This window comes from Salvia miltiorrhiza, chromosome 7, assembly GCF_028751815.1.
Source record: "Salvia miltiorrhiza cultivar Shanhuang (shh) chromosome 7, IMPLAD_Smil_shh, whole genome shotgun sequence".
In the NCBI taxonomy this organism is placed as follows: Eukaryota; Viridiplantae; Streptophyta; class Magnoliopsida; order Lamiales; family Lamiaceae; genus Salvia; species Salvia miltiorrhiza.
In genome coordinates, this window is record NC_080393.1 from 19,775,422 (window position 1) to 19,790,507 (window position 15,086).

Genomic DNA, 15,086 nt, shown 5'->3' on the forward strand with positions numbered 1-15,086 from the left:
AACTGAAACTCCCTCCGTCCCTCGAATCTTGACACGTTTAGTTTCGACACCAAAATTAAGAAATTGTAGATTAGTGTTTAGGTAATAAAGTATAAGAGTGATAAAATAGAAGAGAGAAGTTAATAATTATTACCTTGTTTGGAAATGTGTCAAGATTCGTGGGACGACCCAAAAATGAATACATGTTAATATTCGTGGGACGAAGGGAGCATTTATTCATAATACCAATCAGTATATATATAGGGATGAATTATATTGAGAATGCTATATTTAATGAGAAATGAAAATGAATGCATGAGCCACTAATATATAGTGTTGCATAAGGTGTAGTATAATATTACATAAAATTTTTACTTGATTTGAATCCTGGAAGGAGCGAAAATTTTATTTAATTAATTGAATTTCGTTATGCAGTCATTACAAACAGCTTATGCAAATTACAAGCATTTTATGCAACATATATATATATATATATATATATATATATATATATATATATATATATATATATATATAGGGGGCCACTCCAATGAGACCCCCTAATTTTAGTGAGATCTAAGGCACGATCTGGTGCGTTTATTTTATCAATCCTATGGCTGATATTGTATCTGGAGGGAATTTTTTTTTTCCAGGGTTCGAATCCTGGAGGGAGTTGAATATTTTAAATTTTGTTATTCATCAGTATGTACTACATTGTTCATCAGTATATACTGCCTTGTTCATCAGTATATATGTCTTATTCATTACCAATTTTTTAAATTTTATTTTTCATCAGTATATACATCTTGTTCGTTAGATATACGTCTTGTTCATTAGTATTATATGTCTTATTCATTGTCCTCAGTGTTTCACGAAAAATAGGGGGTCTCACTGGAGCGCGCCCATATATATATATATATATAGGAGTGCACTCCATTGAGATTGCTATTTTTTTTTATCATGAGTACAATGAATAAGATAGTAATAAAATTTTCGCTCTTTCCAAAATTCAAACCTTGATAAAAAAAAATTTGCCATCTAAGTAAATGTCAATCATAAAATACATGAAATCAATATTCACAAATTAATCTAAGATCTCACCACATACAGGAAATCTCATTCGAACGCTCCACCATCTATATGTATATTGCACGCGGCAAAGAGTGGCAGGTCTTGCTGGTGAAAGATGCTGTTTGGGATGAGAGAGATATTCAAAGTAGAGATATAAGTAGGTGCCTTTAATTTCATATTTTCTCATTACTTGTTTTTTCAGTTTTATTATGATTTTTCTATTTTAAATTGAGGCGTCTTGCAATAGGGATACAAATCGCAGAGGACAGAAAAGAAAAGTTTGTCGTGTACAATTGTGAGATTCGAAGAGAAACTATTTATTTAGTTTGTTTATGTATTTATCGAAGGAATTCATTTCTGGTATAAAGCTGAGTTGGCTTCACATCACATGATTCTTGTTTGAGGAATTCTGGTATAAATTAAGTTGTGCACATAACAAAACCTGCATTATTACGAGCCCCAATACGCACAGAAAAACCAGTTTCATGTTACCATTAATACACACTTTGCTTGCTAATTGCAATAAGCAATGCATTAATTACCCTCTTTTGCTTTTTCTCTTTTTATTTATGAGAAAATGCGTGTCGAAGTTCGAATGATCCGATAACAAAAATAATTCCCTTATTTAATCATTTCACAGTCTACACTGAATGAGACTTCTCACCAATTTGAGCCTCTCATAGTTCATGTAATAACGGTTAGATGAATTAAAACACAATACAATGAATTATAGTAATTAAAAAAAAAAACTAAAAAATTAACAGCGCGCGGGATATAGGTGAAATACCAAAAAGTGGGATAGAAGAAAATTTATTACCGATATTATTCATGCATTTACTTAAATTACTAGTTTTGTTTAGTAATATTCATTGGTGTGGTGGTAGCTTGGTTCATGAAATTCCAAGTTGTTAACCTAAAGATGTGTTTGCTTTGAGGTATAAGGAAGGGATATGCTTCATTTATCACCTTATATTTTATTTGCTTTAACGTAATAATTAAAAAAAAAAATGGATAGAAGCTATAAATTTCCGGACAACAGATTTTCGCTTGGAAAAAAGATAATTTTATATCCAAGAGAGAGTGATATAATTTTATACCACCTTATGACGAGTGGATAAATATATTACTCCTTCCGTCCCAGTTTTTAGTATCTATTTGAGAGTGACATGAGTTTTAATAAAGTGGTTAGGTGTGTTGTGAGTGAAATAAAAGTTCCACCTTTTATGTGAGTGTTAAAATAATAAAAGTAGAGTAAATATTTGATGATTTACCACACATAAAATTTGCCACGTGTAAATGCCATGTCATTTCCACATCATCGCTGCAGTATATCATAAATATCTTTTCTCACACATAAATTCGTGACATATATATGTGTAGGTAAATGTTTGGTGATTTACCCACACATATACATATGTGTGGATAATACTTTACAAAGTTTTACCCATACATGTTGACATTTGACTTATGTGTGGGTAAAAAGAAACAGTGACACATAATATATTTTTAGCCACACATCCATGTGTGGCTAAAATCCTTAATTTCTTGTAGTATGATCACCTACTTTTACTAAAAATGGAAATGAATACTAAAATATGGGACATTCAAAAAAGGAAAGTGCATGGGATACTAGACAAGATATAAAAGATGGGATCATTTTTTTGAGTGATAAATTTATACCTTGTTATATTATCTCGTCATTTCTAGGGATAAAAAACAAACACACTCTAATAGTATAATGATTAATATATGAGGTGAAATATCTCATATTCTAATTTCACACAATCTTTAAAATTATTAATTTTTCCTAAAGAAAAGTTAATCTCATGCATGTATTACATCAAAATTTCTACGATATGCCTTAATATTAAATAATGAGATAGACAAAATCTGATATACAGTGCACCAAAATATAACATGAAATCCGAAATTAATCTTAAATAAACAATTCGTAAAAGATGGCAGAACTTCTGGCCATGACTAGTTATCATCCTTTCATATTAAAAGACGGGAACATGAATTATATTATTTACACGTACAAATAAATTCAACCCTTATGGCCTTATTTCCTAACAAATTAATAGAAGTAATAAGAAACACAATGAAGTAGAGGGATCAAATGATGTCCCATTAAAAAAAAAAAAACCATTTATTACTACTATTATTATTTGTTAATTGTTTGTATCCAACTTTTCACAACAATGTTTAGATATTTCTTAAAAAATATATATATAAAAAATGATAGAGAGAGAGAGAGAAGAAGAAGAAGAAGAAGAAATGTTTAGATATGTTCTGGACAGTTCTCCATGCACTTTTAGAATTTAGATTTTTTGTAAAGAACTGTGGAGGTGCTTTTCTAGGTCCACCACAATAACAAATTTAATTAGAAAATTTAAAAAATAACCAAATACAACATATTTGAGTTATTTATTTATTTATTTAATAGTAATACAACATATTTGAGTTACTAAGCAGTGACCACTTCACTGAGAATACATAAATAAATTAATTCGATGTCGTATTTATCTGATCATATTAATCATCTCTTATTCATGAATTTATTGTGTTTGTGCATGTAGTCTTAGTTTTCACATAAAATATATTATTTCCATCTAATTCTAGAATCTAGACCTCTCTCTTTATACATAAGGTTAGGTCAAAATAAAAATTTATTTTAAAATATAAATTAAAAATTATTCGCAATCCTTAATTAAATGATAAAGATCTATGATAAATTCATCACTTTGTTAAATGAATTTATGGTCTTGAGTTTGAATCTCATGAAAAAAAAATATTTTTTTCTTTAAATTTATTATATTTCATAACGAATTCATTATATTACTCACAAAATTTATCATAATCTAATGACTTATAAAGGTAATACTCCCTCCGTCTCACTCCAAATGTCTCATTTTCTATTTTGGGTTGTCCCACTTCAAATGTCTCATTTCCTTTTTTGGCAATACTCTCTCTCTCTATACTTAATATTTAAATAACTTTCACCAACCCACTTTATCTACTTTATACCCACTTTATTTAGTTTATACACATTTCTTAATCTCCGTGCCAAAAAAAAGGAGACATTTGGAGCGGGACGGAGGGAATAGTATATAAAATAAGTATTTATCTCTGAAATATGTTCTTTCAAAATCTTTATTTGAAGTGATCATGATTTTGCAAAATGCATTTACATTGTCTATCTTCTATCTAAAAACATTTAAATTGCATAATGAAATATGGAACTACTTTTCTTTTTTTTTTTTTTAATATAAAAGCGGACTTGCCTATATATTGATCAATATGGAAGAATTAGGCTATAAGTTTATTTTAAAATATAAACTATATATTTATAAATTTTCAGTGGAATGTGTATATATGAATTTATTGTACAAATGTATGAATTTAAAAATTCAAATTTCCGCTATTTATGAGATTCAAATTCAGAACCATGAATTCATTCAGCATAATGATAAATCAACTATAAATCTTTCTGATCTAAGAATTAATAATAATTCATAATTTTGTTTTTGAAAATGATATTTTTATTTTAACTCATCCTTGAACCAATAATTTTATAATTAAGATAAATTAGTAGTTGGTTTTGTATAACTATTGTAAAAAATATCTCACTTTCTTTGAATATTATAGGTACATGTAAATGAATTTTTTATTTTTTATTTAAAAAAAAAACATTTACATCTATGATTACACGAAGTTGGTATATAGTATATGAAGGATGGGAAAAAATGATGGGCCAAAAGAGAAGGGAAAAAGTGGTCCGTATTTGATTGGGTAAATACACCAACTCATTCTTCCACCGAGTCCTACTTTCTCCAACATCATTTCTTCTTTTGCTACTCATCTTCTCTTACTTTTCCTACTCTTTTATTTGGTCGACCTCACAAAAAAAAAAAAAATCGAAACAACATGACATCAGACATAGGTAGCATGGCACTGGAGATACACGACGACATGAATCAAAATGACACCATTTTAGGGGAAATTCCATAATTAATACATTAAAATTTACCAGCATTTGCATCCCGTGCAATGCACGGAAAAATATTTTTAATTTTTATATTTATATAAAATTAATACTAATTCAATTATTATACTTATAAATATAATAAAAAAATTAATTTTAATTAAATCTATTTGAATTGAATATTGAAAAAATTAAAAAGAATTCACAATTATAAAATTTGATATTATGAAAAACAAAAAAAAAATAAGTTAAAAAAATTAAAAATAAAATACTAATTAAAAAGAATTTAAAATATATTTATTCAAAACTTTAATATTTAAACAAATTTAATTTTTACATTTTAAATCAAATATTTTCATAAAATATATCATATTAAAGCTCTTATCGTGATCTTTAATTTGATATGCATATTAAATATTTTATAATTAATCGAATTTCACAATTTTGGAAAGAAATGTAACAGCAAATAAGAAGTTAAAGAAAATGAAAATAAAATGAAAAATATATGGTTTAAACATAAACCTTCAATTTTATTATAACTACAAAATTGCCACTCAATTTTGAAATTAATTTAAAATTGATTTCAAATTGGAAACTCCATTTTTAATATAGTATAGATAGATGTATTTACACACCAATTTTATTGATTTGAAAAAGAAAGCAAAATTCATTAATAAATTGTAAATTTACAAGCAATTAACCATATATATATAGTTTGCATAAATGTATGACGCGTAGAGTTCACAAATATATTAAGAAACTTCATTAACATAAAAGCTAAACTAATATAAGATAAATTAGTTTAAGCTCGGTGAAAATTGAAGGTAATTATTAGTTAACATGAGTAAAATTATTAAACATAACACTTTTAATTATTACTCCCTCCGTCCCACGAACCATGACACAGTTTCCTTTTTGATCTGTCCCACGAAGCATGCACGTTTTTAAAGATGGCAAAAAATTTACCCTTTATTCACATTTTCACATTTTCACCTACCACACTTAATACACAAAATATCAATTTCTTAATTCTCGTACCGAAAAGAAGTGTGTCATGTTTCATAGGACGGAGGGAGTATTTGATTATTTACTATATACTCCCTCCGTCCCATTATTGAAGACACAATTTCCTTTTTGGGTTGTCCCAATAATGAAGACACATTTCCTTTTTGGGAAAGAATTAGTCATTTAAGTACACTAATTAAATCATGGCTAATGAGAGTATAAATACTCAAATTTCTCTCTCTCTCTCTCTCTCTCATTAATTTACGCTCTCTCTCACTCTGTGTCAAAACTTAACGCTCTCTCTCTCTGCCATTACTCCCCAAACCCTAGATCACCGAATCCATGAGCGCCGCTCCCTTCGATCGAATCGGTGGCTCACTCCACCTTCAAAATTCGATACGCCGTCTCCCTTCACCCTAGATCTCCGATACGTCGCCCTCCCTTTCTCCATCCACCCTCGATCCCAGATTCGCGAGCACCGCCCTCCTCCGAGGTGAGTCCACTCAGTTTCCGCCGCCGAATCTCTAAAAATTGAAGTGGATGAGCCCAAAATTTGGTTGGGCTTCTTATTCAAAAGGTGAATTCGTCCCCGATTCGGAGGACATCGATCCGTTTGAATCTATGCCTTCAATGCCGCCGCCACCCCCTGGTTATATTGCTGAGCTTCACGGAGAATTCCAGTCGGAATTCGACGGGTCCTTGGGGTTTTCTTTGCCTTCGTTGCCGCCGTCGCCCCCTAGTTACTTTTCTGAGATAGAAAGCGGATTTCGGACTCCCTCAAAGGAGTCCTCCGGTGGTGCTTTGGAGGAGGGGTTGACGGTGAATGATACGCCCGTGTTGCCGATCCGACGGCCCATGATTCGCCGTTACAGTCGCTGCCGACGCTCTCTCGCGATGAAGAAAGAGGAGTCCGATTTACTCCCTTTCGTATGCACTGAGAAAGGGGAGGATGTCCTCAGAGAGAGGGAGGAGGCGGCTGTCGATGATGGCACTCCAGAATGGTTCAGCGGCTGTACTCTGGTGGTCCGACGGTTCCTCGAAATCTACTTACCGCCTGTGAAAAGGGTGAGATTGTTCTTATTGTACTTGTGTCCCTCATATTAATTACCTTAGTACATTGTGGTAGATGGATTTCGTATGCTGAGATGATGATTCATGAGTAATATGGGCTGTGTGATTTGATTTTGTGTTATGGCCATGATTTTGGTTCTGTCTTCTTCAAGATTGTTAATTGACTGAATATGGTGTGTGTCCTCTGTGTTTGAGGGCTGTGACCCCCTTGTGCTCATGTATGTGTTGGTATGAGGGCTGTGACCCCCCTGTGCTCATGTATGTGTTGGTATGAGGGTTGTGTCCCCCCTGTGCTCATGTATGTATTGGTATGAGGGTTGTGTCCCCCCTGTGCTCATGTATGTGTTGGTATGAGGGCTGGTCCCCCCTGTGCTCATGTATGTGTTGGTATGAGGGCTGTGTCCCCCTGTAAAACCATAGAAAATGACTTCTTTACAGCCAACTCCACTTTGCAAAATGATTTCTTCCCAATGTCTATACTGCCAACTCCACTTTACAAATTTAGAACCATACAAAAGATTTTTTTACAAATTGGAGGTTGCACCTAGAATGAACTAAATGGACGCATCATCAATCAATTTCATTTGATTGAAGGCTGCCTCCATTGCATCAATTGCATCCTCTTCTTGTCCAATGTCATCTCTGCCTGCATCTTCTTGTCCAATGTCATATCTGCCATCCTCTTGTAATCCCAACTGCTCCCTCAACTCTTCTATGCCATCCACATCTCCCTGCTCAATCAAGTATGCCAAACACTCTTCCACTAGCTCTTTAGGGACCTCTAATGCCATTGGCAAATTCCCCTGTCTTGCAAGCATCCCCTTCTTCATGTGTGGAATTTTATAACAATTCTGCCCTTTAACCTTCATTATCTCAGTTAAGCAGCCTTGTAGGCTCAAAAACACATTGTTTAAAGTCACTGCACTAAGCTCCTCAAATGATTTCTGCACTGCCTGCACTAGTTCTGCTTCATTTGAGCTAACTGCATGCGCTTGCAAGCTTTGAATAGCCCTAAACCAACCTAAATCATTGATGTTGGTGTCTGGGCTATTTGGAGGTTGATGAATAATTCGAATATCAAATCCATTAATTTGCACTTGCAGCTACTCTAAAATCAGGACCATCATCTTTTATATGGGGCTTAGCATTATCTTGCTGTATGTATATAGTTTTGCTTGCAAATTGGGGCCACTTGGCCATGATTGCAGGTATAAGCTGTATATATAGAGAGAGAAAAACTGAAATGATTGATCTTACACATGAACTAAAATGAGCTCAACATAATAAAACCAATCATCTTTGAGTTACAATGCATACATAGCTCCTGTGAACTCCATCGAAATCCATCTACCAACTGTGCTCTTTGAGCAGTTTATGCCGGTTGCAAGCCTTCGAATTGTACCCCTTTTGTGCAATTCAAGACTTGAAATGAGTTCCAAATCTATGTGCACTCTTTTCCTTCGACTCTTACTGATTTTTTTACTTTGAATGGTTACCAATTGACCTTGTGCATGTTCCTCTTTTGCAGCCTTCCACAAACGGGCGATAGAACTCTGACAGCATCCCCATTTCTCCATGGCTGTCTTGGCCGTCCCATAGTGAAGCTTCCCATTTGATGAGTTTTGAAGAAGAAACAAAGCAATAGCTTGTCGTTCGGCCCCGCTGAGATCTTTCCTTCTTGTCATTCTCTTCTTTTTTTTTTTTGGTGGAAGCAGTTTTTTAGAAGAATTTGGGGCGAAATGCTGCCCAAATTTTGGTGTAGTAAGAATGTGCAAACACCCCCATTTTATAGGGTTGTAAACATAACTTTTGGTGGCAATTTTAATTGAAAAGTGGCGCCAGTTTTTGTCATGTTTAATGTGTTCATTTTTTTCGGTTATTTGGAGGGAATTAGGCAGCGACAGTTTTGGGAAATGAACAAAAATTTAAAGAAAAAAAAAGGAATAAATAGAAATAAAAAAAATGTGGCAGAAATTAATTTAATGAAATTTTCGAATTTTAAATTTGTTAAGTTTAAAATTTGAAGTCAAAGTTAAAATAAAGGTCAAACAATTCATTAAACAATACCTAATCAAAATACTAATGGAGGTGGGCCATATCACTTTAACACCTAAACCACTACTCCTTAATCTCCGTGCCCAAATGAATTGTGTCTTAAATATTGGGACAGAGGGAGTACAACACAGTCATATATATATATATTGTGTCTTTCTTGAACCTCTCCCTATATAGGGTGTGGTTCTAGAGAGAACTACATTATTTGTGAGAACGGGAGAACCATCAAATCTAATGCATCCACTGTAAAAATTAATGCATTCGCTGTTAAAATTAATGCACTAAATTTTTTTTAAAAAAATGCTCCCTTCAGGATTCGAATTCAGGATCTGCATTCATCCAACAAGATGATGCATCCACCGTAGATCTTGATGATTGAATGGCTGAAAATGGTTCTCCGATCTTCTTTTATTTATGGTTCTTTCTTGAACCTCTCCCTATATATATATATATATAAATTGACATGTAACTCTTCCAAGAATTTCTTTATAGGCACCTATGTAAGATTGAAAAATGAATCCATAGTCCACGTGGTCCACTTGGATATTAATTGCATCGACTAAGATTTTGGTTTGAGAAAATACAAAAAATTCATCGTTCATATGATAATTATTTAATGGGTTATTGATGTATAAATACATGAACTTTACAAGCTTTTTGGTTTTTAACATGAACTTCAAAATGTTGGTGTAAATACACCAACTTTGCATTGTATCAATTTTTAACATACCATTCATTCAAAAATTATAAAATAACCCCAGAATAATCAAAATTGCAGAATAACCCCCACATATTATTAATCAAGACAAAATATCCTAATAATGATCTTTAGAACAGTTTAATAATTAATCAGGCCCAACATGCTTCCGTAACACTTCGAAATAAATCTTAAATTAAACCAACATTATACCTTTGTCGACTGGTCTTCTTCAGGAGTCGGTCTTGTTGCGTTTTACGGCTCGTCTGCCCTCCTGGCACGCACCAACCACGCACTCGCAAGTGATGGTTGCAACCCTTCTCCTTCACTAAGTGCCGACTAAATACTTTGTTGGAAAAATAAAGAAAATATTTTTACTCAACCCGGAATAGTTGGACAAAAACAAAGCGTTTATAGAGGAATTATATAATAATTAATTTATTTCATAAAATAATCCCCAAAGGAGGAGACTAACTTGTTTAGCTACTCATAGTAGCTAATCCTTGTGTACATAAAAATAAAAAGAAACTTAAAACGAAAACTTTGAAAACAAAAATTTAAAATTACAAAGATAATTCAAGAGAGAGGAAGTGGTGTTTGTGAAAATGTTGTGAAATTTTCGATGATCTTCTTCTCTCCAGCACTTGTGTTTATATAGAGGTTTGAACCCCTCTATTATTGCTCGGTTGTTGGCCTCGAATCCCTTCTTCGTGGCCAGCTTGCTTGAATATGACATCCACCTTCTTTTGTCGGCCTTGATTGCCGACACTTGTTAGTGGCTTCACATGGTGCTGGACCCTTGCTTTATCGTCTTGTGATAATGCTTGGTAGGGGCCGGCTACTTTTCTTCTCCACTCACTTTTGTCCTGGAGCTTTTTGGTGAATGGTCCTCCTGTTCTTCCACCCACTTTTGTCGTTTCTTTTGTGGGTGCGATCCTTGCTGTGAATCACATGATTCACTCTGCTTTGTCGGCCACCTTACTTTTTTGGTGCCCTCGGAGTTCTTCCCTTTGGGGTCTGACGCTCGTCATGCTCATCAGACCGGAATCTCCTTCTGTCAGGTTTCGGAAGGAATCCTTTGCCGAATTCTGGCTCCTTCTGCGACGAACATTGATCGCAGATCCTTTCGATCCAATGGCTCACATGAGCCATATTGCAAAATTTGCGACGAGTCTCCTTGCTCCCCGCTATCCTGTTTCCCCATATCATTTGCCTTTTGTCTTCGAAAGATTTTTCGGCAAACTGGGTTGTGGTTCCTGTCATAGTATTGACTAGGAACGTTCCCAGATCTGAGCTCTGAAAGAACTTGAATCTGGACTTCATTTTGTCCATCTCTGTGAGACAGACCCAAAGACCCCATGCTCGTCTCGTGGAGATTTGATCCTCCGTAAATGTTGAGACGATCGCGGCATTAAATTCAGGAACTTTGATCCGGTTCAAGGCTCCTGTATCTGGTCTTCGAAGCTTAATGAAATGGAAAGCCTCGTAGATTCCTTTGCCCACTGGTTCTGGAGCTGCACTGAAAAAGTACAATTCTAGAACGTCTCCCCTTTTGAGGGACTCGTTGTTCTCCCATGTGTCGAACACCGTTTTCTGGATCCATTTGGGTAGACCCTTGATTTCGGTGAAGGCCGGAGAAGTGGTATAAACTGAAGCTAATGCCCCAAATTCATACCATTCTTTAACATCATTTGGATTGGCTCCTGGAGTCATCCAAACCCTTGGATATTTTCCTGCCACATCAACCCGGCAATTTCCCGGATTAATGCCCCTTCTCGTGAGAAGTTTCTCCCACCTATCTTGATACATCTGCCAAGAAGGAGAAGAAATAATAAGATTAGTATCAACCTTAACTTGGCCTGTCATGGGCCTAAGGCTGATCTCTCCCTCTTTTTCCCCAGAGGTGGAGGGTTGACATGTTGATTCAGGGAGTGACCCCTTAACAACATCTTTTCCTCGAGCGTCCGGCTGTGAAGCCATTCTCTCAGGACTTGGGCTAGGGGTACTTGAATCCCCTGCTACAGGTAATCCGCCCTGTACGGAAAGCATTGCTTTAGCCCGATTTTCACGGACTGCGCGCAAGAGCGGTTTTTCAGTTGCTTCCTGAAGATTGAACATCTTCATGAAACAGACATCAATTTGGCTAGATACTTTGGCTTCATCAGCCGCTTGCATCTTTCCTGCTTGTTTAGTGTGTAGTACACACTTTTGCCATTCTTGTTGTAGCAGCTCTAAGCTTTCAAAGAGCTGCCCCTGTATTGCCTCGATGGCCTCCGCTTCAGGGAGCTCCATCCCTTGTAAGGAAATCTGCAAGAACATTCTGATCAGATTTCAAAACGACAATATCATAATCATAATATTGGCATTCTGCTTGCCATCTAATTAATCTAGCCTTCTCAGGTTTAGATTCAAACTTTTTTGTTAAGAAAGCTTTAACGTTAGTGTTATCAACTTTCAAAACGAATTTTTTAGCCAGTAAGAAAAGCGGCCATTTTTTAAACGCCTTCCGCACTGCAAAGAATTCTTTCTCGTTGATGTGCCATCGCACAGCCTCGTCATCGGAGAAAAGACCGCTACAGTATCTGCAAGGTTCTTCTCCATATGGGGTGATCTTTGTGAGTACTGCTGCCCACCAGAAATCACTCGCGTCGGTGTAGAGGACCAGATCATCCTCGTCTTGTGGTATTGAAAGTTTCGGGAGATTCTTGCAAATCTCTTTCAACTTCTTCATACCCTCTCGATGTTCCTCCTTCCATATGAATGGAACATCTTTCTTCAGTAGTGGACTGAAGATCTTTCTGAGTTCTGCAAGGTTTTTGATAAACATCCCTGCAAAGTTGACAACCCCGAGAAAACTTTGGAGCTGCTTCTTTTCCTTGAGATCTTCCGGGAACCCTTGGACTTTTTCCACAATATGATCTTGTAGAATTATCCCAGATTCATCGATCTCAATTCCCAGAAACTCCATCTTCTGGGTGGCTATGACTGCCTTCTTTTCGGACAGTACTAGTCCTTCTTGTTGACAAACATCCGCAAAGATCTCCAGATGCCTGACATGTTCATGAATGTTTTTTGATGCAATGAGAATGTCATCAATATAAACAAACATAAACGAAGAATAATCTTTGAAGAGATTATCCATCTTCCTTTGAAATATCTGAGGCGCGTTGGCTAGCCCCATTGGCATGACATTCCAGACATAATGTCCTTGTGGAGTCGAGAAAGCTGTGAACTTCTTACTCCCTTCCTCCATGCGAATCTGGTAGAAACCTGACTTGCAATCGAACTTTGAGAATACCCTTGCACTTCTGATGCAGTTAATTAGGTGTTCTCTACTTGGGATGAAATATCCGTCAAACTCAAGAATGTCATTAATCCCTTTGTAATTAATGACCAATCTTGGCTTTCCTCGCTTGATCTCCCCATGATTTCTTACCAGAAATCCAGGACTGCTGTAGGGTGATCTTCCATCTTCAATAAGTTTTAAATCAAGGTGTTCCTTGATTATACTCATCATATCCTGTTGATCTTGAGGGTTCATCAGGATAGGCTTGTATCTTACGAACTCATGCTCCTTTCCAGTTTTGACTTTCAAAGTTGCTCTGAGCTGGTTCTTGTCCCACCATGCCAAAGGATCCTCGTGGTAACACTTCTGGATTCTCCTTTTGACGTCGGCAATGGATACCTGTTCATCTTCCTTGATATCCTTGTGTGATATCAGGGATGCTTTGAGGATTTGAATTTCCTCCTCAGAGAGATCTGGAAATCCCTCAGTTCTGCATTTGAGCAAAACCTCGCCGAATCTCCTTTGATCCTTCATTTGAGGTCTCCGGAGTCTGCCATCATCACCACGCTTGCTGCGAAATTTGATTGGCATTGAACGATGAAAAGCTCCTTGGAGCCTTTGCACAATGATTTTGTGGTCACAATTGGTTGTGAACACAAGCCTCCTGGCCTCATTGTCTTGTATAAATCTCTTGAAGCTTTGCAGAAAATTATTTCCCAATAATATATCCGCTCCGGTATCATGGAAATAAATTGGTGGAGTTTTGACCTTGTACCAAGGTGTCTGTCCTGCTCCGCCGATCAATATTTCCGTTTGCTTTACTCCCTTTGATAAGAGCAAAATCTTTTTGGAGAAATCCCTTCCTGCAATTCGAGGTAGATCTTCTTCCACTTCTGCTGGAAAGACTCCTCGTTTTGCTGTACAGATTCCTGCTCCCGAATCCACATAAGCAGCAAAATATTCTGCTTTGAATTTCTCGTATAACATCCCAACAGAGATGTATATTGAGAATGGACTTGTCATTAGATCATCAACCTTTGACGCCCGATTGTGATCTCCATTCTTCCTGATTTCCATGACCATGGTTTATATTTGTCAAGGAAATCTCGTCCTAAGATCAGGACATCTACTTCTTGTCCGGCTTGGCCTTCGGTCTGGATTTCGAAACCGCCAACCTCCAGAATTCCGATATATCGGTTGTCTCCTGGATTTGCCAAATAATACAACGAGCTACAAGGAAATTTGTTCTCCTTGTTAGTTGTATCAAATCTTGTGGAAACCTGTCTCCATCCTTCGGGACATTTAAGCTTGACTTTTATGTCCAGAACTGGGGTTTCCTGAATCGCCATTCTCTCATATGAATGAGAGAGACTCCTTGTAATAGGCCCTGAAGTTAGCCTATTTCCTTGGAATGATAGCCTCGGTGCTCCAAGTCTGAGACTTTGAGTATGGCTAAGCACCGTCTTGTCTCCAATATCGATGTCGATTTCTCCGATTTGGGGAATCTCCACTCGGTTTGGTTTAACTGCCTTGGCTACCTCCTTGAATATTTCTGGAATTTCAATGAACTCTTTTCCCAGAAATAATTCTGTGTGATGGGAATTTGATAAGGCATACGAGACTTGATAAGTCAGTGAGTATGGCCTATTCCCTTCTGTCATAAGTTCCTTCTTTTTGTAGTCCTGATAGAGGGTCAGGGCTCGGCTGAAGGATGAATCCTGTAGATTATAAGCGATCTGTGGATAGAACTCGGTTATAATCCTCTTGGCATAGAGATTGCCCGAAAAGGCTCCCAGAACTGATGCTCTAGTATCTCTGATTCTTTTGTCGCAAAGTGCGACGTCAATTGGTTGGTCTGTCCCTGGGGAGAGGGATGATTTGATTACCAACTGAATTGCTCCAATATGAATCCATTTCATCGTGCTTGCGACTTCTGG